Source organism: Mastigoproctus giganteus, chromosome 3 (genome assembly GCF_048544385.1).
Source record: "Mastigoproctus giganteus isolate SK-2022 chromosome 3, ASM4854438v1, whole genome shotgun sequence".
Taxonomy (NCBI): Eukaryota; Metazoa; Arthropoda; class Arachnida; order Uropygi; family Thelyphonidae; genus Mastigoproctus; species Mastigoproctus giganteus.
In genome coordinates, this window is record NC_143577.1 from 143,493,923 (window position 1) to 143,518,234 (window position 24,312).

Sequence of the window (24,312 nt, forward strand, 5' to 3'; positions counted from 1 at the left end):
CTATTGACACAGAGGACAAAGGTGGAGATGGGCACCCCAACACTGGAATACACACACACGAATTTATACCCTTAGGATAGATATATTTGAGAATGTATATAAATTAATTGTATATTTTGGAATTGTACATGTGTGTGTGTGTGTGTAAATAAATGAAATGCCGATGTCCATATCCTCCTCTGCATGAATTTCCAGAATTCTCTCTCTCAGAACTTATTTGCTTTACTGGCTGATGTACAGTGATTTTATCTAGCGGTATTGTCAGAGGTGTTTTTTTCGAATGAGTTTGAGTTGCATGTTGTTGGGTGTAGAGAACTGATCTTGCCCAGTCAGATATTGAGATGCTTAGCGGAACTGAACAGTTAGTTTTTACTATTATGGAGCGTTGCTTGGGTACAACTGAAGCATAAGAGGTCGATTTATTATAAACTAAAACTGTCATTTTGCTTCTTGGTATGGCACCTTGCAAATAGAACCCTGACACCTTGTGAAATAAAAAATAATAAGTGGAAGGTTTCTATTTGCCCGATTTGAATAAGCTTTGGGATGGCTACAGAAATAATTTTATTGAAGCCAAATGCAAAATTTCATGAAAAGCAGTTCACTGGGAGTCGAGCTGTTAAAAGCGGACGGACGGAAATAGTGAGGCCAATAGGCGTTTTATGCATATGTCAACGAGCCTAAAAAGGGCCGCACAATTCCCCAAACCTGCGCAGTAAGGTCATATTCAAACACTACAACGTTTTATACAATGCCTGAGCCTTCAAATGACTATAAGTGCGCAACAGAAATGGATGACGAAGACGACAACAGATTAATAAAAGCAAGAACGAAACGGTTTTTCACTTGCATAAATAAAAGTTACACTTACAATACTCAAAAACTAAAATCAAGAATTGTTCTTACATCAGTTAACATTGTCACAATTAGATGAGGGGTGGAAGTATACTCTAGTCAAGGGTTTCATTCCTCGCACCGTTCCATATTTCTATTCAGCTAAGGTTATTTTAACTAAGATTCTTGTAATAGCTTCCTTTCCATTAGAAGTACTACAATGACAATATTTTTTTTCTCTCTCTCTCTCTCTCTCTCTCTCTCTCTATTAGCCTCAACAGCGCACGTGGGCGAAAGTACACTGCGGCTGGATCCCCTCATAAGGCATGATTATATTCGTACTGTTGGTTCTCTTTCATTTGTTAGGTGAAAGTAAACCAATAGTACGAATATAATCCTACATTCCTGCCTCGTTATGTTCGGGTACAAATGAAATTTAGAGAAGTGCACCGCTGTAAGTGCTGCTATCTTTCACTTTCTCATCCGGCCAGCGGATTTGAGTCTAATTCATACGCCCCATGCAACGAAAAGATTGGAAACGCGCTGCTTCTGGGACATAATTTCCCGAATATTTTCCATTCGCCCCTCCTTGGAGGTGAATGTGTATACTCGGACATTCTTCAGGAATGCTTGTTGCTATAGGCTTAATGTATCTTATGTGGTTTTTCTGAACGTGAAGTTGCTTTTCAGTTACAGCAGAACTCAATTTCTGAACCGCCATTTGAGGAAAAAACGATCAGCAATCATTTTAAACAAATCACGCTGTTGAAATGCAATAATCTCACATTTAGGCACAGAAAACACAAAAATAAATGAAATTTCTCTAGTACAACAGCATACTAGTTTTGAATAACGTTAATAGATCAAAAATACTTAATCCACTTAGCACGTATAGTTCCGTAACGTAAAAGATTTACACGCATATTACTGCGGCTTTACAGCGTGATAAAATCATACACAATGAGCTCAAATAAGGACGTTGAGATAAAAAGAGCGTATATCTCTTCAGCACTTTTATTCAATTTCTAGCCTTTGAACTAATCACCGCACACGATCTATGAGCACAAGTATCTCGAAATATTACGCTTTAAATTTGGCAAGTGAGAAAAGGAGCCAAAACCATTTTTGACAAGATCAGTCCTCCGAGAACGCTTTACTGCTGCTTTATGAAATTCATGAGAAACATCTTGAGCCCTGTGAAAAATATTAAAGGAATTCTATTGACAGAAATTTGATGGACCGCCAAGAGAGAGAGAGGAAATAGTTCCTCTACTTCCAAGGATATTAGGTTTTCTGGAATACCACAAACACGATCAGATAGTTGTTTAAAGTTGATGGGCTTCTGCTTGGAACAATACACAGGGTTTCCTATATATTAGTTAATAATATAAATTAAAGTCCGGATCTTTTAGCTGAACATGTAACGGTAAGAATTTACTCTTTCTCTTATAATAATAAGATTCTTTATTAACATAAATTTTATACACTAGTGATTCCTTACACAGAAAGCCAGAGGAATCTTACATTTAGTTGTTCATACAAGTGATTTTGATTTATAAAAAAAAATAAATAATAATAACAACTAAATAATAATTAATAGATCAAAGCAAAGATAATAGTCAAAATGTAAAAATGAATGAAGTAGTAATTACAGCGAAAAAGGACTACAAGTTGAGCAGAACATGAAATGACATCGGCTAACTAAGATCGGCACTTACATAAATGTCCTTTACAAACCGCAAGATGGGACAAGATGCCATCTCGATATGCCTTGTCTATATTCCACAGGTCGATGTCGATGTTGAGCGAGTTGAGAGTGTCCAGAGTCACATTAGGGAAGTGTCTCCTGAAATTCTGTAACCGCTGGAGCCTTGAGCATAAGGAGGGAGTACTATGGAGATGTCTGCCTGGCAAACGCCAACCAACCGTGTTCCAGATGTTGATGTGATCCTGCTTAGCTGAGCACAGATGAAGGAATGACTTTATTTTTAGCACATGGGCTCTGTGGACTATGGGCGTATATTGCAGGTTGCAGCAGAGAGTAGATTTAGATGTTGTGTAGATTTGGTGCGACCACAAGTTGGCCCACTTCAGCACCCAGAATTCGAGGCCCCATAGTTTCCTGAGGCTGGTGGGTGGTGCCGCCGACCAAATTTCCACGGCATAGGAGAGTACACTACAGAAGTAAGTTGTGAGGTACTTCTTGATTATTTTCTTATTGTGCGTTTTGCACAGATCAATTTTCATTCCCTAGAACGCTCTCAGGGCTTTGGAATACTGAGCTTGGATTTGTTTTTTATAGGTGAGATTGGCATCAAGGATTACTCCTAGGAAATTGACACTATCTGTGGGAGTCAGGACATTTCCTGCCAATACCGGAAGTAGAGAAGATGCAGTATCAGTAGAAGTCATCGGACTTGGCGTAAAGATGAGATAGTTTGACTTCTCTGGATTGACTGACATGCCAAAAAATTTAGCATACTTATAGAATGCATTTAGGTAGCTGTTTAAAGATCCAGAGGCGGTTTGTCTTTCTTGTCAAGGACCCACATTGCGTTTGCATGGCAAGTAGCAAACAATATCATCAGCATACGATAGGAACGCTGGAATTTGATCCATTAGTGGAACGAATATTGCTGCAAATAACAAGGCTGAGAGACAACCACCTTGTGGGATCCCTACTTCGACGCTTTTAGTGACTGTAATGCTATCGCCTTTGAAGTGAAGCATTCTCCTAGATAGCAAATTAATGAGGATCTCGAGCATCTTTCCGGATATCCCGTAGAATCTCTCAAGCAAGGCAAGAAGGGGTGTTATTTGGACTGAGTCGAAAGCAGATTTCATGTCCAGAAAAATGGTGTGAAGATCTTTGTTGTCATTCCAGGCCTGAAGTATTTTCTATTGTATAATACTGAATGATGATACTGAATGAATAATACTGAATAGTGATAATACTGAAGAATTATCTATTTAAGATCACAAAGCGCTTAAAATCAATCAGAATATTAATCTTAAGATAGGATATATGGACTTTGGATCCTCTTGCTTAACGATCAAAACTGCAAACTTTTCTTTATAAGGTATAATGGGGCCATGAATTAAAATATTAAATATTTTAATATGTTTGTCTTTATTTATTTACACTTGGTTCTGACAAAGATATCACAACTTCCTTTTAGATAAAGCAAAAACACAAACTGTGATAACGATTCCAAAATTGTACATTTTCGAGCTGAAAACAGAATAAAAAAAAAAAAAAACTTTAGAAAAACACACAGTTTGTTAAAACATGTGACTGTTCTATAAATTTAAAATGAGCACTGTATATATATGTTTTATGACCACCACCACCACCAACCATAAAACCACTTAGGAAGATTTACTTAAACTTCTATCTTCGGGTTATGTCAACACGACATCTAGCTTTTCTTGTAGATCATAATAGAGAACGTCAGTCTTCGCGACATTTTAAACTGACGCAGAGCGCATCTTCATAATGGTCGTTTCTTCTCAGTATTTTGAATTTTTACTTTCCTTCATGAAATCGTTGTAATAATGTAATTTAATTAGAATGTCACTCACTTCTTTCTCGGCGCTGAAAGGGTTTGGACATTCATTTGGAGTTTAAGTGGATATCACAATACTTTGAACAGATTTTTCCAAGTGCTTAAGATGTTACTGTCACGTTACCCTCAACGAATACAACAAACTAGCATGAAATAAGGGTTTTCCATCAGTGTAGGAAAAACTCCAAAGAGGAACGGTTAGAAATCCGGTAATTATTGTTGTCATGATAATCATGACAACAATAATAAAACTATAACACATTTTTTTTTTTTTAAATAGCAGTCTTTACTGGAATCATAACACGCGACGTAAAATGTAGTCTACTCTTTCGAAATCGTCTTCGTAGTACAAAAAAATCCAAAATATCATACTAATAATTTATAACTTATGTTCACGGGTATTTTAGGAAATTTTCCATACGCATCATTTCGCTCAGCTAATATATGAATAATTTCCTCTTCTTCACCAAATTATCTGACTCTGCAAACATTAAAATGAAATACTTGAAAAATGGCAATTGATCGTAGCAGTGCAATGGCCACTTTAAAACTTTGTTATACTATGTGTTCATTGTCGGAATTAATTCACTCTTTAGCATTATTTTTCAGCATTCAGCAGTTCATTATCCAGTGCCAGAATTTTATAAGTTTCGGGAAATGGTTGTTTTCTTATTTTTATCGCAGAGTTTGTAAATTTTATTTTGTTACACCGCAGATATTTTTCAGTCTTATCGTAAAATTTAAATTTGAACGGTCCATAATCAGCAGTCGTCCCACTGGGACTTGTACGAATGATCGATTAGCCTCGCATACGGGAGTGAGAACGTTAATAATTCAGTAAAACCAACCGTTTTATATTATGAAATAAAATACATAACCTTGTATTAATTGCATCGGTAATTTTACGTAAAATATTCGCAGTGAACAAATCGAAGAGTTCGAATTTGTTCAATTCGCATTGAACAAATCCAGTAACAATTCCTATAGAAAATTCCAAAATTGTCCTAACTTCAACATTGTATACACACTGCGAAAAGTCTAAAGAACGATTAGCTAAACTAGAATAAATAACTCTGTTAAATTTCCTTTGATATATTAATCATAACAGAACCATAAATCATAGTAAAGAACTAATTCTCGGAGTACTAAAACTGGAAAATTATAATTTCTTTACGAGATTTACAAAGGGTAAGAAGGAAAGAAGACTAATCATTAACATTTAGAATAAATTCAGGATTATAGATGTTGTGGAATGTTCTACCTCAAGTTTAGATGCATTATACTTGCAAGAAAACACATATTGTCAAAAACGCCGCCTTCTAAATCCCAAATGGAAACTAAGTACGTGGATAAACAACGAATTATGGCTGTGACATCCGATTCCATCCTTCAGGCTGATGGGAAATTCCTAAGCTTATAGATGGTTACAATTTAATATCCTAATATACGAGAGATTATCTCTCTTTTTTTTTTAAATTTACCATATACGTTTGCTATATCAGATGAATGCAGATACATCCAGTATTTATTAAAGTGCGATAATAAAAAACATTATTACATAATAATAAACCATAGAACCATAAAAAAATGAAGTACAATTTTCCTAATCAGGATCGACAGAAGTTGTATTAATAGCGACTGTATTTTAATAATGCAATTACAAAATTATATTGTATAAATACTTGTGTAAAGATAGTAGCTGATTAGTAAATGGCATCATGGAGGCACGTCAGCTGTGGAACAAATAGCATAGTAAATACCACAGATGCAAAACAAAAATGAAATAAACAAGAACAGTCATGGAAACGTAGGGCTCTCGTGTAACCAGAACAGGCTAAAGACCAATGAGAATCAGATTAGCAGTAACTAAGTCTCATCCTGTTTTTTTTTTTTGCAGTTTACGCTCTGGTTTTCCTGCATCAGCTTCAAAATTTTCCCTTCGCCATCTTCTTGGTCTGCCGCTGATTTCTCGTCCGGATGGGTTATAACGGAGCCAGTGAAATTTTAAGACATAGGCACTCCCCTATTATTTCGGCACGAGCTTTCTATTTCATCCGTATGTAACCATTCATTCGGTAATTTCTTCTGTCTTTCTCTTATGTCTGCTTGCTTGCTTGTTTTTTAATCCATTCTGGTAGGAACTAACTAGGTTATTCTGATAGATCGAAAACAAACAGACACCTGCTTACTTAGTAGCAGAGAAAGCTTATTGCAAGAAAAATCGCAAGTCCAAGAGAGCCCTAATACTGCTACTGAATTGTAGAGACAGTGATTTGCTCGCAGCGGGTTCGTGTTTTTCGTCGTTAGCGCTTACTATTGAAAATGAATGCGGTACTTTTCCTAGTTTATTTGTGTTTATGCTACATCATTGTGCTTTTGGATGTGTTTGTTCTGATAAAACGTACGCAAACACATCTCGAAGCAAGCAACCAATAGGTGTTTGTGTGCATGCTCCCAAGATATATTGTGATATAATTTTCAGCTGCGCTCTGATTAAAAATCCGATTTGTGAGTTGTGTAATGTGCTATCTGGTGTGTCTTTCCTGTTAATAATAATTTAAAAAGTTAATTAGTAAATCATAATAATGCTGAAAATAAACTGCAAATTTCCTAATGAAATGCAAAAACACTATCCATTGGAAAACAAAAACTGTCGATAAAAGAGAAAGCAGGTTTATACAGTATACAGCTCATCATCAATTAAAAAAAATACTAATAAAATAAAAATAATAATAGTATATTGAGATAAAGGCATATCATTGTTACTGAAGAAACGACTATTACATATCACAAAGTTCTCCAGGATTTTATCTTTAAAACATTGGATTGTACTTCTGAACTAAGGTCTAGTCCTTAGTTCAGTCCCAACGATGGTTTAATTTGTTAATCCTTCCCCGTGGTTTTCGTTCCGTGGTTAGATCGCTTCATTATCGAAAATATCCCCACAAGGATACCGAGGTAGCAAATGGAAAACGGAAGTAACCATATAATTATATAATGTATTATAAAAGTATATAATTCTTAAATGTATTGATTTAAATATAGATCAAATGAAAACACGAAAATGTCAATTATAATTATATATTCATACAAATAAGATGAAAGCATGGATAATACGAAACAAATAAGACAAGCAGTGATGGAAACGTTTTTTTTTTAAATCTAAATTCCAATGATAAACAACTTGAAAATAACAAGGAGCCACACTAAATTTGCTACCCATAAGCCATTTGTCATTGATCTTTATCAACTGTCGTCTTCGCATTATCTTCGAATGTCATACGACATTCGAAGAATGTCGTATGACATTCGAAGTGTGGAAATTATTTGTGGAAATCGGAAACTCCGATGTAGATTCCCATTAATTTCAATAGGATTACACCCACTGCTTAAAGCTTTAACTTTCATGTTATCAACACATAAATACTTCTACTTCTCCAAGATCAGCAGGATACTTATGTTCGAGTGTAACACCAGGATCCAATTTTCAATATTGAAGTTCTAAAAACATTCTCTATACTTCAAGAAACTGTATTTCCAGCAACGCCAAAATACCTTTTTTTTGTGCTAACCTTTTTTTTTTGCTAATCAAGCACATAAATGAAAATTTAAATATAATTTGTCCTTCCCCCTTGTTAGAGTTCGTAAATTTTATATTTAAAAATTGCCAAAACAACAAACCTCAATCTACGAACAGTACACATCTGAGTACCCCCTACCCTTCGCATATTTATTTCAGATTATTTATCGAGCATTATTTCCTTGAAGCACGCCATTCTTTCATATATGAACTTCGTAAAAACTGAAATTCAAGATATCCATGCATTTAGTAACCAGTCCAGAATTTTTAAGATTATATTTTTTCTAAACTTTCCTGATCTGCTGAAAATTCAACTTCGTCTGTTCTTTTTGATCTCAGCAAATGAGACTTTTTTTTTTCAGTAGTGGTTTTCTGACCCGTACTTCTATTATGGAAGCTCAGGCTACGTTTTTATTCTGAACCACTTTTCATGTCTTATTAACTGTAACTTTAATTAGTTTCTTAGTATTTATGGGTATTATAGCTTCCACAGTCCCAAATTACCCTTCATCTGTTTATAATTGCCATCACAATTCTTCTAGCCTTGCGTGTTTAGCTTAGTTTTTGTTCTTGGATAAAGTTACTTTACAATTACTCTCATCGCAAATCATTCTTCGCTTTTTATAATATTTTATTAGAAGTGAGGTAATATTCGTTCTTTGGTAGACGCCTTTTGTTGTACTAACTTATGTAATTTAATTCCTTACTGGGTGAAACGTAGTTCTGCGCGCAGAGTTATAATTAGATTACCTCAGTCAAGAAACTTGCACAGGCTGTTATTTATCAAGACTTTGTTCTCTTTCTTAGATAGTTATAAGTAATCTTACTTTGGTCTGGTTGTTCAAATTCTCTAAGGAGGTATTTTAAGGGAGAAACATGATAGTAATATTTGCCTTTGAAGACATAAAACTCGTAGTTAAAGATGAAGAGTATCATTTGGCAAATGCTGTCATAAAAATGTAAAAAGTCATGTAATTTTGGCAGTGACGACTGTTTTACGAGAAACAATCTCTAGCCAGTTTAGAGAATTCGAAGATGCAGTTATTGTATCGCTTTTTTGTTCTTATTTGTCACTGCGTCATTCATGTAATATGCTAACACTAGTAATGTCGACTAAATTATGTAAAATGGATTAAAGAATTTATCCAGCCTTTCACATAAAGCCTCCTGCTGCAGAAAGTATTTAGAGAGAGAGAGAGAGAGAGAGAGAGAGAGAGAGAGAGAGAGAGAGAGAGAGAGAGGTGTCTCTTTAAGGAGGAATGAATGATACTCGGGAGGAAATTCCAAAAAAATATGGATTATTTTTAACGCAAAAGTAAATGTGCCATTTCAGCTATTAAGAATGAAAAGTACAGTGCTCTAATACGACCCATGAGTGTAGGTCGCGCAAATGACATCTGCACAAATTACAACTCATATATCTTACTTTAATTTCAAGATTTGCATTACCAGCTCACATCTTGAAATTATGGAAGTGAGCACTTTTTCTTACGTTATAACAACTTAAAATTCGTATTATGTTTTCTAAGAAATAATACAAAAACAGCCTTTTCGTGGTATGATCCTCTACAACTTCTTCAATGACCTGTTGTTGTTTTTGTGCTCACAAACAAATCTGTAAGTGAAAACAGAGGTAACACCAAGCAACTAAAGAAGTAGCAGAGGAATGACAACACGGAATGTGTGTTTTTGTGTTATTTCTTCAGATAATCAAATACAGATTACTGAAAAACAGTGGCACTCAGAGATACAGGGGAAAGAATTTAATTTGGTGAATACTGTGTGTTCTGGACAGATAAGGTAGGATTGACGGAGGGGTGGATCAAAAACTGCTTGAAGGTGACGAATATTTCCTGACTCAGATCAACGTAAGGCAGATTTTGAGCCAGTGTGGTGTGAAATGACTTTTGATAAAGAAAAGATGTTGCAGTATGCCGCAGGCCGAATGGCTCCGAGAAGTATGATAAAGCTAACCAAACACAGAGGACTTTTTGTCGTAGGGATAAAATCCATTACATTAAATGGGGAGTGGTGCGCTTAGGTGTTCGACAAGCTTGTCACAGGATAAAAGTGTTGCCACCAATCCCAGATTCCCGACGACCAAACAGTCATACGACAACAGCTGGGTACACAGAATATAATGCAAGTGTGCCCACATACAAACAACAGAACTGTCGCTGAATTCAGCCTCCACTTTATGCTTTTTCTTTATTCCCTCTCAAATGTCTTTGAACACATTTCGCACTCTCTGCTTTCCGTCTTCATTCACCCCAATGTGTTGCTGTTAAAAATAAAAAAAATAATAATAACCCTCTTTAAAGTGTTCAATCTACAAAGAAATCATGAATGTAAATTGAACATTGATGATAAAGAAATCATCAATGTAGAATAATTTCACTTCATCAATGAAAAATACATTGATGAAGTGGAGAAGAGACCAGTATGATTTAAAAAAACAAGCGTTACAAGAATATTCATATTTTAAAAGGAAATTGCGGAAGAGGCCTGTCCAGCTGTGGTGGTAAAATGGTCTGAAATAACACCTGGGGAAAAAACTAAAACAGGTATGTATATTTATTTTCTTAGATGAATAATGGAACCAACATTTGAAATAATGTAAGCGATTTTTTAATATTGTTTTACATTTGTTCGGTGTTTTTTTTTTTTTTGTTTTAGTCCAGGAAATTCATAAACGATGGAAAATCTCAGGAGTAGAGATTTTCCTTGGGCACTTACTTCCTTTACAAAGGTCACTTACTTGGGCACTTACTTCCTTTACAAAGGTCACTTACTTGGGCACTTACTTCCTTTACAAAGGAAGTAAGTGCCCAAGATATCTGGGACATGAAATCTGCATAGGCATTAAGTAAAAGAAAGGAAGATATACTTTTTGAAAGATTGCTGTTGGTTTGTAAAAAAAGATTGCTGTTGGGGAGTAAAAAAACAATGTTTTTTTTTTACAAACCAACAGCAATGTTCAACCGCCACAAAATGATTCCGAGGCTGAAGAGGAATTGGTGCATGATCCAAATGTTACCGTTACTGCTCCCAAACATACAAAAAAGGAACACCGAAAAGAATCTTACGAAGAAACTCTAATTAATTTGATAAAGGAGAGAAAGGCGACTGCAGAAAATGAGAAAAACCTGGACAACAAGGTATGAGGATGTTACTTTTGTACTGTTGCCTACACTGAGAACGTTGCATCCTGAATTTAAACTGAAGGCAAAAATTCTTTAAAAACAGGAGACAAATTATTAGGAGCCTTAAAAAGCATAAAAGTTTCTTAAGGCTATCTTCAAGCATAGATTGCAAGCCTATGCCACAACAGGCCCTGCAGATCCACCATGCTACTCGGTCAAGACCGTTACAAATCTAGTCACCACCACTACCAAAATCCTCGAGGCATTTGAGCACAGTTCGGAAATCACCGTTATCTATATCGACGCCCAGGCAGCATTTGATTCCATATCCGTTCAAGCGTTGCCAAGGCTACTACGTGAGTATTACCTCATTGGCGAATACGTGCTCTGGTTTATTTAATGCATTAGAACAGGACTATTATTGTTCGCGATGGCAATCTGCGCTACACCAAGACTATTACAGCTGGAGTCCCACAAGGCGGGGTCCTGTCTCGAATCTTGTTCTCGGCTGTTCTCGTGCCATTTGTGAAGGGACAAACTGATATCATCACCTTTGTTGATGACATAATACTTTTTACTCCTATCAAACCTGGATTTTTTTTTTAAAACCTGGACATTGATGTAGTCAGCAGTGTCTCCACTGCTGACTACATCAATGCGTTAATCACAAAATCTAGAACCTTAAGGCCTTTCCTCTCCAGTTTCGGCCTTCACCTCAATCCTGAGACGTCGAAAGAGTTGACTTTCTCGCTCAAACGGAACCCAACAAGGTATAATCCATCTTAAGAGGATCATCGATTTCTGCTGTCCAACAACATACCGATATTGGAGTTATTTTTGACCAAAAGCCCTCCTTTCTACCACACAGAGACCACCTGCAAATAAAGTTCTGTCGACTCCGGCGGATGCTTAAAGAACAACTTATACACGTCCATGACTAGGCTTTTGGGTGCAGGTACATTAAGATATGTGTATATGCGGTCATACTCTATGGCGTCGAAGTCTGGACTTCAAGTGCTACGACGCATCTTAGACGGATTTTCGCGAGAGTATTCTGGCTATTGAAGTGCGCCAAATGGAAATTTCCACTTCCCTTCCCTGCACTAAGGATTATGGCAGCTCTCAACATTATGGCAGCTCTCAACACCAGACGTCTTCCTACCAGCATTCACCAGAGAAGACACGCTTTTGCTGTCAAACAATCCGTTTGACAGCAAATGGATAGAGAAAAAATCCCTTTTTCTCCATCCAGCAGTTCTTCTGACAGTCGTACATTCCGAATTTTTCCCTCAGCTATCAGCAATCAGATATAACTGATCTTTAATGCTTTCCTCTTCGTAACTTTGTAATGGCATTTTTACATATTATTAAAAAATGTTTTTACAAGTTTTAAAGTTCATTTTTTACTGTTATTAGAAAATGAAAATGATAAATCAGAATACATTGACCGTAAGTATACCATATGGTAACAGTATATATATCTTTTTTAACACATTGATTGATTGTTACTATTCCACAAAGTCCGAGAGAGTACAAGCGAAGTGGCTCTAATATCCTATATCTCGTTCTCACTAACGACCCAAACTGTATCAAGAACTTGACATTGGAGAAACCAATAACAGGCAGTGACCACAATACCATAAAATGATTGTATCTAAAGAAACCTATGTTGTCAAAGGTAAAGGAGAATGCTGCAATTTTAAGAGAGGGCGACTACAATTGAATGCGATATTTCTTGGACTGGATTAATTGGAGAGACCACTATGTGCTGTCGGGAACAAATAGGTTATAAGAAATATTCAAGACATTTGTCTTCAAAGCCACAAAATGAATGATCCTTTTCTAACGAAATGTAAGATGCTAAAATGAATAATAGGAAGGCTACCAGTTTAATGAGTAAAGAAACGTGGACTGGGACATTTACAGATAATCACGTGATTCTGCTTTGTAAGATAATTATAAAAGAATATATACGGGGTAAGTTGGGAAAAAAATGCATATGATAAAGCACTAACAAAGAGAGCTAAGAAAAGGAACGGGGAGGTTCTCAAATGTGAATAAAAAAAGGAGAAAGTAAATCATGTAGATCCCTTAATTAAATATAAGGGACGGTCTATGGATAGTCCAGCAGAAATGGCTCATTTATATTTACAATCAAAAGCAAGTTCAAATTTCTGGAGAAGGTACTAAAAATAAAAATAAAAAAGTAATATTCAAAAATAAGCAATGAGCTAGTAAATTGTTATGATTAAGAAGTGCCTCTCTCTGTCTTTTCTCATATGATTAATAGAAGTGTGATAAATGTGGAGATTATTTGACAATCTCATCAATTTTCAAGAGATACCACCAATTATTGAATTTCGCAAAACAAAAAGGATCAAACTATCGAAATAAAAGCCTTTTGATGATAATGCCAATACCATCTGTAAACTTACCTTTAACCTTACTATACACTATTTTATCTTCCTTTTACTAGTGTGCCAAAAATATCTGGTGTCCCGAATCTTGATGTGGGTGCCCAGTGATCACTTAAACTAAATTAATTATTTGTGCATACATACCTCTGGCTTATCGCCGTGAAGGATTTTGCTGTATAATAAATATTACTTCAATATAGCAATAAAATTCAAAATAGCAATAAAAAATAGCAATTCAAAGCCAGCTGGACATTTTGACGATTCTTGTTTACTTCCATTGTTTGTGGAACCGATGCATTGCAAATAAAGCAATATTCATAACCCGAATAAATTTTGAGAAAGGCTTGAGTTACGAGAACTATAAAATATTAATTGATAGTCAACTACTAAAATATTGAAATTTTATTCAGCTAACTTTAACAAAAGCCAGCCAAAAGCTAAAATGAATTAAAAGAAGCAACCCAGGTTTTTTTTTCCGTTTGGGCTTACAGTAAGAAACAATTGTATCGCACTAAAATTCAGAATGTGAAGGAACTTCTTGGCCTATCACCAACGTAGTTGTTTTTTTGTGATATAACAGATTTTTAAATTGATTGTGGTATCGGCATCCTTCGGCAGCAAATTGAAATCTTGTGGAAACCTATTAAGTGTGTATTAAATCATTTTTATATAGGGCTGTACAGCTAATAACTACCTTCTGATTGAGACTTTATCAACTTTGTGTCTCCATGCTCCTGGCGCATAAGTTATGGAAACAAATAAATATGCATACAGCTTATTTAGATGCTTCCCTTTTATTCACCAATCGAGCATAGAACTCCTCGTAATGTAATTTCATATAAATATTGTTTATTTTATCTCAATAACCACTCCTAAATACTTCACCATCCTTGAATATGCAAGTGCAATCACTTTTGCTTTAATTAATTGTGGATGCCTTCTTTCACTCAATCTACCTTTGAACAACATACATTTGGACTTAGGTATCGAGATTTCTAACTTATTTTTTTCGTGTCCACTCCTGTACAATATTGAGGATAATTTTGTTTCCAGCTGATGCTTGGAATCCGCCTCCACAATAATCAATATTTCATCAGCATGTGCGGTAGCTTTTGTTATGCTGGACAAGTCCACAACAACATACCCATCACAGTATTCCATAAACCAGAACCGAAATATGAGGACATCCTTTTTTTATAAACTTCTCAATTTGTGCAAACTTTGTTCGAACTATGAGTGTTCTGTTCAAAACGCAATCCTTCACAGCGTTATACATATTCATAGCACCAATCGCCTCCAAAACACGAGGACACCATCAAGTATCGAAAGCTGACTTGAAGTTAATAAACAAAAAACAATTCCCATTACATAAGACGTAGCTTCATATACCACCTGCACTAACGTACTTAGGGCATCTTCTGTTGATATGCCCAGTAGAAAACCAAATTACATTTCAGAGACCGACCTCAGTCTTGTTACATTTCCTTCAGTCGTTTAATTGCTAACCGCTCATATAATATTCCAACAATTGATAACAGGGTAATTGGTCTATATGAACCAATAGCATTTGCAGCTCAACCAATCTCTTTCTTCAAAATCTTCAGCATGGCTCATTTCAAATATTAGAAAACGACCTTCATTCATGAAAAACCGACTTCAAAACTTGCGGTCTTTTCCAAAGAAAAATACAATTTCATTGCAAACACCTTCATCATGTCGATTCCCTTTGTTTTATTAGCTTTCATAGCCTTAATTGCATCATCCAGTTCATCCTGTGTAAACTCTGTATTCGTTTTCACGCAATATACTCATCATTCTCTGTCTTTACCGTTCTATGACAATATCTTTCAATTCTTCAGAATCTGAAAACAAATTCTTTAAGGCCTTTCCTATCGTATCATGCCAAACAATAATTTCGTCTCCTTGAATATCAATTACTGTATGACCTACTTGCTCCACTTTCGTCTTATGCACGGAACTCCCATGGGATCTGCCCTCTTTCTGTACAAAATCTTGCCAAGCTTTGATTTTGCTTTTAACTATTAGCCCATTTTATCTCCTTTAATGTCACTTTATTTACTTTTAAACCACGTAGCCACTTCCAGCGCTCAGCCTACGAAACCTTTGGAGCTGTTTCTTGGCAACCATTTCTCAGTATTATGAAGTCCTGGCTCTCCATGGAACAAATTGTTCATAATGTTTAATTCTTCTCATCGAAATTTTGGAAGCCTCTTGTAATATATTTTGAAGAATTTCCGCTTTGCTGTCTGCTTTCAAAATTAGCTATTAATGCTGTCTCATTCTATCCAATAATTTTCCCAGCTCATGGTTTTTAACGAATATCTATTTTCCCTTTCGTACATTATTACTATACACGTATTCCAAATCACATGTGAACGACCGGTAATCGCTGGTAGCCCAATGATCTCTTTTTCCAATTACATATCATATTCCTCATCGAATTACAACACATGGTCACATCTATATGCGATTCTTCCATATCGGGTACTCTGTGATGAACACAGAACTACGTAAAAGGCCAGAAAAATATGAAAATCTATTTTTTCAGTGTGTGTGCTACATTGTTTAATTATTTCTGGCCACTTTTCTACAAGAAAAGCGATCATAGGAGGTAAGCAAGCCTTTAGCCATAACCATGAGAGCATCCTTGGATTCAGGGGAAGTCCCAATGGACTGGAGATATGCAAATGTATCCCAAATTCAGAAAGTGGGATCAAAAGGCGAAATGACAAATTACAGACCTGTTAGCGTAACTTGTGTTCCAGATTATATAATGGAGTCTCTGGTTAAAGAAGCAATGCAGGACCATCTGGACGAGTACACAATTATACTGCAATCAGGGCACGGATTTCTTAAGGGGCGGTCATGTCTAACCACTCTGATAGGTTACTCTGATGAAGTGACCAAGGAAGTAGATGCCAAAAATAATTTTGATATCATATACGTGGATTTCAGGTAGGTTTTTGATACTGTTGCACATAAAATATTTCTGTATAAACTGGAACAATGTCGCATTAAGGGAAAGTTACTGCTATGGATAAAGTGATAGTTTAGTGGAAGAAGACAGATAGTGGTTATCAAATAGGCATTGTTCTTCGTAGACTAATGTCATCAGTGGAGTTCCGCAGAGTTAAGCGCTGTGCCAATCGTTGTTTTCAATATTTATTACTACTATTGACGAAAGTATACTAGGTTTAATGCCAATGTTTGCAGAAGATACAAAGATTGGCAATTAGTTAACTAGAATAACTAGGGGGGTGAGTCATAGTGCAACAAGTTTTAGGAAAATTGAGTCAACGAGCTGAGAAATGGCAATTGAAGTATTATATTAGTAGAGTTTTAGGAGTATCAGCGTATATCACCTGTAAATTGCTCAGTGTATATCACCTGTAAATTTTGTGTCTTCTAAGTCCTATTTTCTGTTTCCTGGACGAAAAAACCCGATTTTCCGGGAGAAATAAACCACGATACCCTCGCCTGAGACCGACTCACTCAGACACGTTGTGAAAAGCCTATAAAAATTTCACCCATAACTGACGGGACTACAACTCGAGTATTTTCCACCCGGTGGGGGAAGACGGCGATCCTACCAATTGTGCTACCCGAGAGGGTGCCATTTGAAGTTTAACACTGTACAAATGCACATGGGTAGCAGTAATCCCAGAGTAAATTATAAACTGTGTGGCACTACACTTAGAGTAGTGATAAATGAAAAAGAACTTGAGTTAATTGTGCAAACAGATATGAAATTCTCTGAGCAGTGCGGCCATGTGAACGAAAGTGAAAAATAACAGATATCCTGACTCGTCGCACCAGTAAGGAGGCCAAACAATCCTGTGCCGAAAAAAACAGCAAACAAAATGAATAAATAAATGGATAGAAGGATAGAAACGGGAGGTAGTAAGAATCACAATGCGGCTAGAGGTCCCAGTCAGCTTAGTACAGTTTGTAGGAAAATGCCGTATCGGTGAAATGCAAAAGAAGCCACTTCCTCCGGAGGTGTACCCATGAACCGGAGTATAACCAATCTGAGAAAGAAGTGCAGCAAGTCGCATCAAGTACAGTTACTCAGATAGTCAGGAGCCATTTGTTCTGTGAGCCGTCTTAATTAATTTACATGAAAATCATTCCACAGTGCTGAGCGAATTCATAGTAGACTTCTATTGAGAACATATGCTTCTCAATTTGTATGTTTCTGTATTTGTTGCAATCTGTGTAGAGGATTTTTTTCTTGTCAAGAAGGACAACGCAAAATTTTTAAGCATTTTAAAGGCTAAAGGCATCTTTATTCATCTCCATGGAAGATGGGTCCAAAACCCATCTTCCATGGAGATGCGGAGAATGAAGGTCTTCGTTTAATGGATATTGATAAATTATACGCTTCCAATCTTCAATACCACTGAATGTACGCCGAATCTGTAGTAAAAAGTCTAGAGTGAAAAAGCTTATAATTCATGCACCCATGGCCAGTTAATAGATACGATGTATATAAGCTTGGTGTGAACATTTCTTCATCTCTTTCTTGGTTGTACTGAGGTCTTTTCCACCCGATGTGGAAAAGACCTAAATACAAGTATTCGAACAAACGTCATTTCCACCCGATGTGGGGAGGAACACGAGTTTGCCAGATGCTGAGGCACCAATTCCAGCATCTGAATTTTTCACTTTTGATGCTAGCATTTAAGTCTAATGTAATTAGGAGGAAATCTATGTTTTAATCTATAGATTACATTTTTGGGAAACAGATAAGTGTCCAGAGGCATGTGCCCACTTCAGAATCTGAACTGCAGCAATAGGAACTGTTCTGCAAGCCTTAGAAGTTGCGAATAACATCGTTCTCTGTTTGTCATTAAGTGCACACTTCTGTGTGGAGATCCTAATTATAAAGTAAGCATTTTTTTTTTTAATCTTGACTGTTATGTTATTTACATGTGAAATAAAATTGTCTGTCATCAACTGTAATGCCCATATAGATAATCTCAGGAACCAAAGGGATAGATTTATTGTTGATTTTAACAGTTGGCGGAATTATATTACCAGGTACAAGCTAAAGGTTATGATGATTTATGCACCAACATTGAGCCATGATGATGAAGAGGTTGGAGAAATGTACATCGAATTTGAGTCTTCTAGATGAACAGAAAACCCACAGCACTATCATTATGGAGCACTTCAATGCTAAGGTCAGAAAGAGACAAAACATTGGAGAAAGGGGAACTATAGGAAATTTTGGAATTGGTGAAAGAAATGAAAAAGAGGAGAAATACTTGTGGAATTTGCAGAATCTCGAGGAATGTCAGTAATGAACACTTTTTTCAAGAAAAGGGTTACCAGAAAGTGGACATGGAAGAGCCCAAATGGATAAACAACTAATGAAATCGACTTCATCCTCACTAATAGAAGATATATTGTGAATGAGGTCACCGTCCTGAATAAGGTAAATGTTGGAAGTGATCACAGAATGGTAAGATGCACACTTGATATAGATGTAAGAAAAGAAAGGAAAAACACTGACTCGAGTAAATAATACGAAGGTCTTTCAGATAACAGAAGAGGAGAAAAGCAGTATGTACTGGACCTTAAGAACAACTTTGAGCTTCTGCAGACTTCTCAGGACCAAGATATCGACGAGGAATATTACAACTTTCTGAAACAGATAAAGAAACCTATAGGGTAAAAAGAAATCAAAAGAAGAAACATTTAGTCAAGTAACACTTGTCATGATGAACCGAAGACGACAAATGAAGAGAAAGATAAACATTGAAAATGATAAAAATTGATAAAATTGAGTATACGAGTTATGCAAAGCCATTAGAAAATGACTCAGAGAGGACATAAGATTTAATACAATAAAAAAGTAGAACAAACATTAAGGGAAAACAAAGGACTTAAATCAGCAGCCATACAGAAAGACAAATGATTCTGAAACAGAAGAATAGCGATGGTGTACTTATAAATAGCAGAGACGGCATTAATTCAAATTGCAGAAGACTACTATAAAGAATTATATAAGGAACGAGGAAATGATGCATGCAGTGGGGAAGATGGATCACAAATTTTCAACACATACGATATCCTTCCTAATGAGGTAGAAGATGTGTTTAGACTAAGGCGCATTTAGGGCTAGAGCCTCAAGCTGCGAACAAATTTAGACTATGTATATAAAGTGCTTAGCATCATAATACACAGCCATTTCTGAATAAACAGAAAATTTTTTTAAGGTGGCATCGTTTTAGGTTATATCTCATATTGTGAATACCTTCACAACGAGTTGCCATGATATTGCACTACTTCGAATAAGTAACGCTTCACCTAAGGAGAAGACTAGTGTTACTTATTCTCAGATAGGTACCACCACCCAGACAGCACTGTTTCAGGGCTATTTGGCCCTTCGTCAGTGAGTGGGTAGGTACCCACTGTTTTTGCTGTTCATAACTGTTTTTGCCATCATTGCATCACTTGGGTACCTACCCACTCACTGACGAAGGGCCAAATAGCCCTGAAACAGTGCTGTCTGGGTGGTGGTACCTATCTGAGAATAAGTAACACTAGTCTTCTCCTTAGGTGAAGCGTTACTTATTCGAAGTAGTGCAATATCATGGCAACTCGTTGTGAAGGTATTCACAATATGAGATATAACCTAAAACGATGCCACCTTAAAAATTTTCTGTTTATTCAGAAATGGCTGTGTATTATGATGCTAAGCACTTTATATACATAGTCTAAATTTGTTCGCAGCTTGAGGCTCTAGCCCTAAATGCGCCTTAGTCTAAATACATCATACACCATCAGGCATCTCTCATATTGTGGAGTTATACTTCATAACTGTTTTTGCCATCATTGCATCACTTGGGTACCTACCCACTCACTGACGAAGGGCCAAATAGCCCTGAAACAGTGCTGTCTGGGTGGTGGTACCTATCTGAGAATAAGTAACACTAGTCTTCTCCTTAGGTGAAGCGTTACTTATTCGAAGTAGTGCAATATCATGGCAACTCGTTGTGAAGGTATTCACAATATGAGATATAACCTAAAACGATGCCACCTTAAAAATTTTCTGTTTATTCAGAAATGGCTGTGTATTATGATGCTAAGCACTTTATATACATAGTAGAAGATGTGTTGAAGAAAATGAAGAATCAGAAAGTCCCGAGGGAAGATGAAGTTACTGTAGAGTTGTTAAAATTGGGAGCAACAGACATGAAACAAACTGGCAAGACTCTTTACAAAATGAATTAGAAAAGGCGTGAAGCCTAAGGATTGGAATAATGCAATCATAGTTTTGTTGCATAAGAAAGGAGATAAATCAGAAATTGGAAATTATAGACCAATTAGCTTGTTATCCCACATCTACAAGTTGTTCACAAGGGTCCTTACTAACAGATTAGAAAGAATACTTGATGAGAATCAACCAAAAGAGCAAGCTGGCTTTGGTACAGGATTCTCAACTATGGATTTACATTCATGTAATATCACAGCTAATAGAGAAAGCATAAAACATCATTATGCCCGGAATTTGTGGATTATGAAAAGGCATTTGACTCCATACAGCATAAGGCAATGTTTCGTGCTGGAATGACAAGGTATAGATACCCCATATTTTGAAGAAAATATATGAGAACCCTACCTCATTTATTAGACTAGACAAAGACAGTAGCAAATTTAAAATTGAGATAAGGGGACACAATATCTCCGAAGTTGTTTATTGTTACTCTTGAGGAAGCTTTCAGACGATTAGACTGGTCACAGAAAGGAGTCAACATGAGTGGAGAGTACCTAAACCGTTTACGATTTGCAGATGACATTGCGGTCATTAGCCACGATCCCAAAGAATTAGAGGAAAATCTTAATCGGTTATGAAGAGTTAGTAAGGATTTTGGACTAAAGATGAATATGGCTAAAACAAAAGTAATGACGAACAAGTATGCCACAGAAAAAGAGGGATATAATGATTGAAGGAACAGTAATTGAAAAAGTGGATTCAAAAACTTATCTGGAACGAGTATTTAGCTGTAATAATAATAAATATTTGGAAGTCAAGAGCATAAATTTTGGATAGATAGCATTCAGTAAATATAGTCACACACTGAGGAGCAATATCCCAATTTGTCTGAAACGTAAAATAACGAACGTATAATTTTACGTTCATTATTTCCAAGTGTAGAAAAATATGCTTCCTTCGTCTGAGATATGTATATACTCCCAGTATACAATGTATACTCCCCACCAAGCTGGCTTTGGTACAGGATTCTCAACTATGGATTTACATTCATGTAATATCACAGCTAATAGAGAAAGCAAATGAATATAAAACATCATTATGCCCGGAATATGCCCTTCCATAGGTCATGGTGGGGAGTATACAATGTATACTCCCCACCATGACTTATGGAAGTGAAACTTGGGCACCCACCAAGAGAATGGAAGAGAAGCTGAGAACAACACAGCGAAGAATGGAACGAATTATATTAAGATAAGAAGAGAAACACATGGATTACGCAGCAAACTCAAGTAAAGGACATTCTTATAACTTATCAAACTGGTAAATAAATTTGATTAATTTGAGGTATTGCTCAGAACATCAAAGGTAGATATTGTTGGGATATCGGAGGCGTGGTGTCACAGAGATATAAGGAATGCAGAACTGGAATTTGGGGAGTACAATGTGTACAGGAAGCATAGACAAGATAGGAAGGGAGGAGGGGGTTATACTATTAATTAAGAAACACAAAATCCAGGTAAGTGAAGCCAGCCCACATCGCTGGACAATGCAGTGTCGAGTCAGTTTGGTGTGACATAAGCATAGGGAGATTAAAATTGAGAGTAGGAGTGTGCTATAGGCCTAATGACTCTAATGAGTATAATAAGAAACGGTACAGGGAAATAGAGTGGGCCAGTAAATCAGAGAGCCTTATAATGGGGAATTTTAATTTCCCAGAAATTGACTGGAATTTGTGGGTTAGTCACTCACAAACTAACAAGGCTTTTGTGGGTTGGTCACACACAAACTAACAAGGCTTTTGTGGATTTATTGGATGATTGTTTTCTACATCGGCATGTTCGGGAGACAACAAGAGGGAGTAATACTCTTGATCTGATTATCAGTAGTGATTCTTCATACATTAAGAATCTGCAGATAGAGGAACCACTAGGTGGCAGTGATCACAGTGTGCTGAAGTGGGATTTACTCAAAGGGGTAACTGCCATCAGGGGTAAAGGGAAGGGTTATTGCTTTCGTAAAGGCGACTACGATGGTCTGAGACAGTATTTAAATTCTATACAGTGGGACCAACTGATGATGTTACCGACAGCAAATTCAAAATGGGAAGCATTCAAAGAACTTATCTTGGAAGCTACTAGGCTCTACATACCAACTAAGAAATATTGTTAAGGTTTAGGCCTAAATGGAAGTCAGATGAACTAATGAGACATATGGCAGAGAAGAAAAATTCTCTGCCATATGTCTCAAGAAAAGGTCGTTCAAATGCATCGGAACTTTCGTTCCACGCAATAAATGAAAAACATTCATTCAGCTTTAATGAAACAAAAATTATAAATATTCAACACAACTATCACAAACTACTTATTGCAGAAACCTTAGAGATGAAACTTCAATCAATATCCGTAGGCCATTCCTATTGTCCGACGATTGGTCACTTATACTCATGCGTGAAGAACAAACACTACAACATAAGACAAAAGTTTCGGATTAATTGTGAGTTGCTCCGTTCCTGTGAACATGATGCCAGAAAAGTTCTAGTCCGACTTAAGGAATGTAGAGAACCCCCCCCCCCACCCCATATCCAATTTTATTAGACCCCTAAATTTAACTCTAAAGTCCAGCTATAGGACCGAAACAAATAATCGGTCCATATTTATTAAACAGATTAGACCTCAAAATATCTAATTTTATGCCAATCCAAGTAATGGTTTCCATGCTGCCAGAAGTATGGTGTTTGTAGACAGCAGCCATGAGCGCTCATTGTTGAGACCGCACGGTCTGAACACTACGGTTCTGCCAGTGGGGAAGCTGTTCCACCTGCTTTACAAAATAGATATCGCCATCCTCAAGAATTATTAGCGAGTTGGACTAGAAGAGTTGGAAAAGAAGGTTCCTATGTCAAAAATAAAGGTAATCCCTGTTGATTTATAATATAATAGAATATAGGAATTATTGAGCACTTAATAACTCACAATTATCTAATCAATATAAATTAATGGGTGACATGGAAGCCTATGATAGATATACATTGGTCTGTAACCAAGTCACAAAGGAGATTAGGCAGGCAAAGGCAGATTATGAGAGATCCTTGGCAAAGGATGCAAAGAAAAACAAAAGAGTTCTTTTAACAGATATTTATTTAAAGTATACCCAGTAAAATAAAATAAAATAAAATATATTTTATTTTATTTTATTTTACTGGGTATACTTTAAATAAATATCTGTTAAACTATGGACCCCAGTACTCCAGGCCCATTTGTCACTAAAAGAGTTCTTTACCTATACAAACTCTAGACGGAAAGGGATGAATCAGCTTGGTCCACTTGATATTGATGGTTCAACTGTTGATGATTCTTCTCAGGTGGCTAACAAACTAAATGAGTATTGTGCATCTACATTCACCCATGAAGAGTTATTCAGGGAGGGGAATACCAGAGGTGAGTTAAACTCTGGCAGTGAGCTGGATGATTTTGTAATAACTGAGAGGAAAGTGGAGGAGAAACTGTTGAAGATAAACATAAAAAGGGCA

The 24,312-nt window shown here is 36.3% G+C and overlaps 1 pseudogene; it reads left to right on the forward strand.

Moving 5' to 3' along the window:
• LOC150088300 (calcium-transporting ATPase sarcoplasmic/endoplasmic reticulum type-like) overlaps window positions 1-24,312 on the forward strand; it is a 52,737-nt pseudogene that overhangs the window by 23,142 nt on the left and 5,283 nt on the right.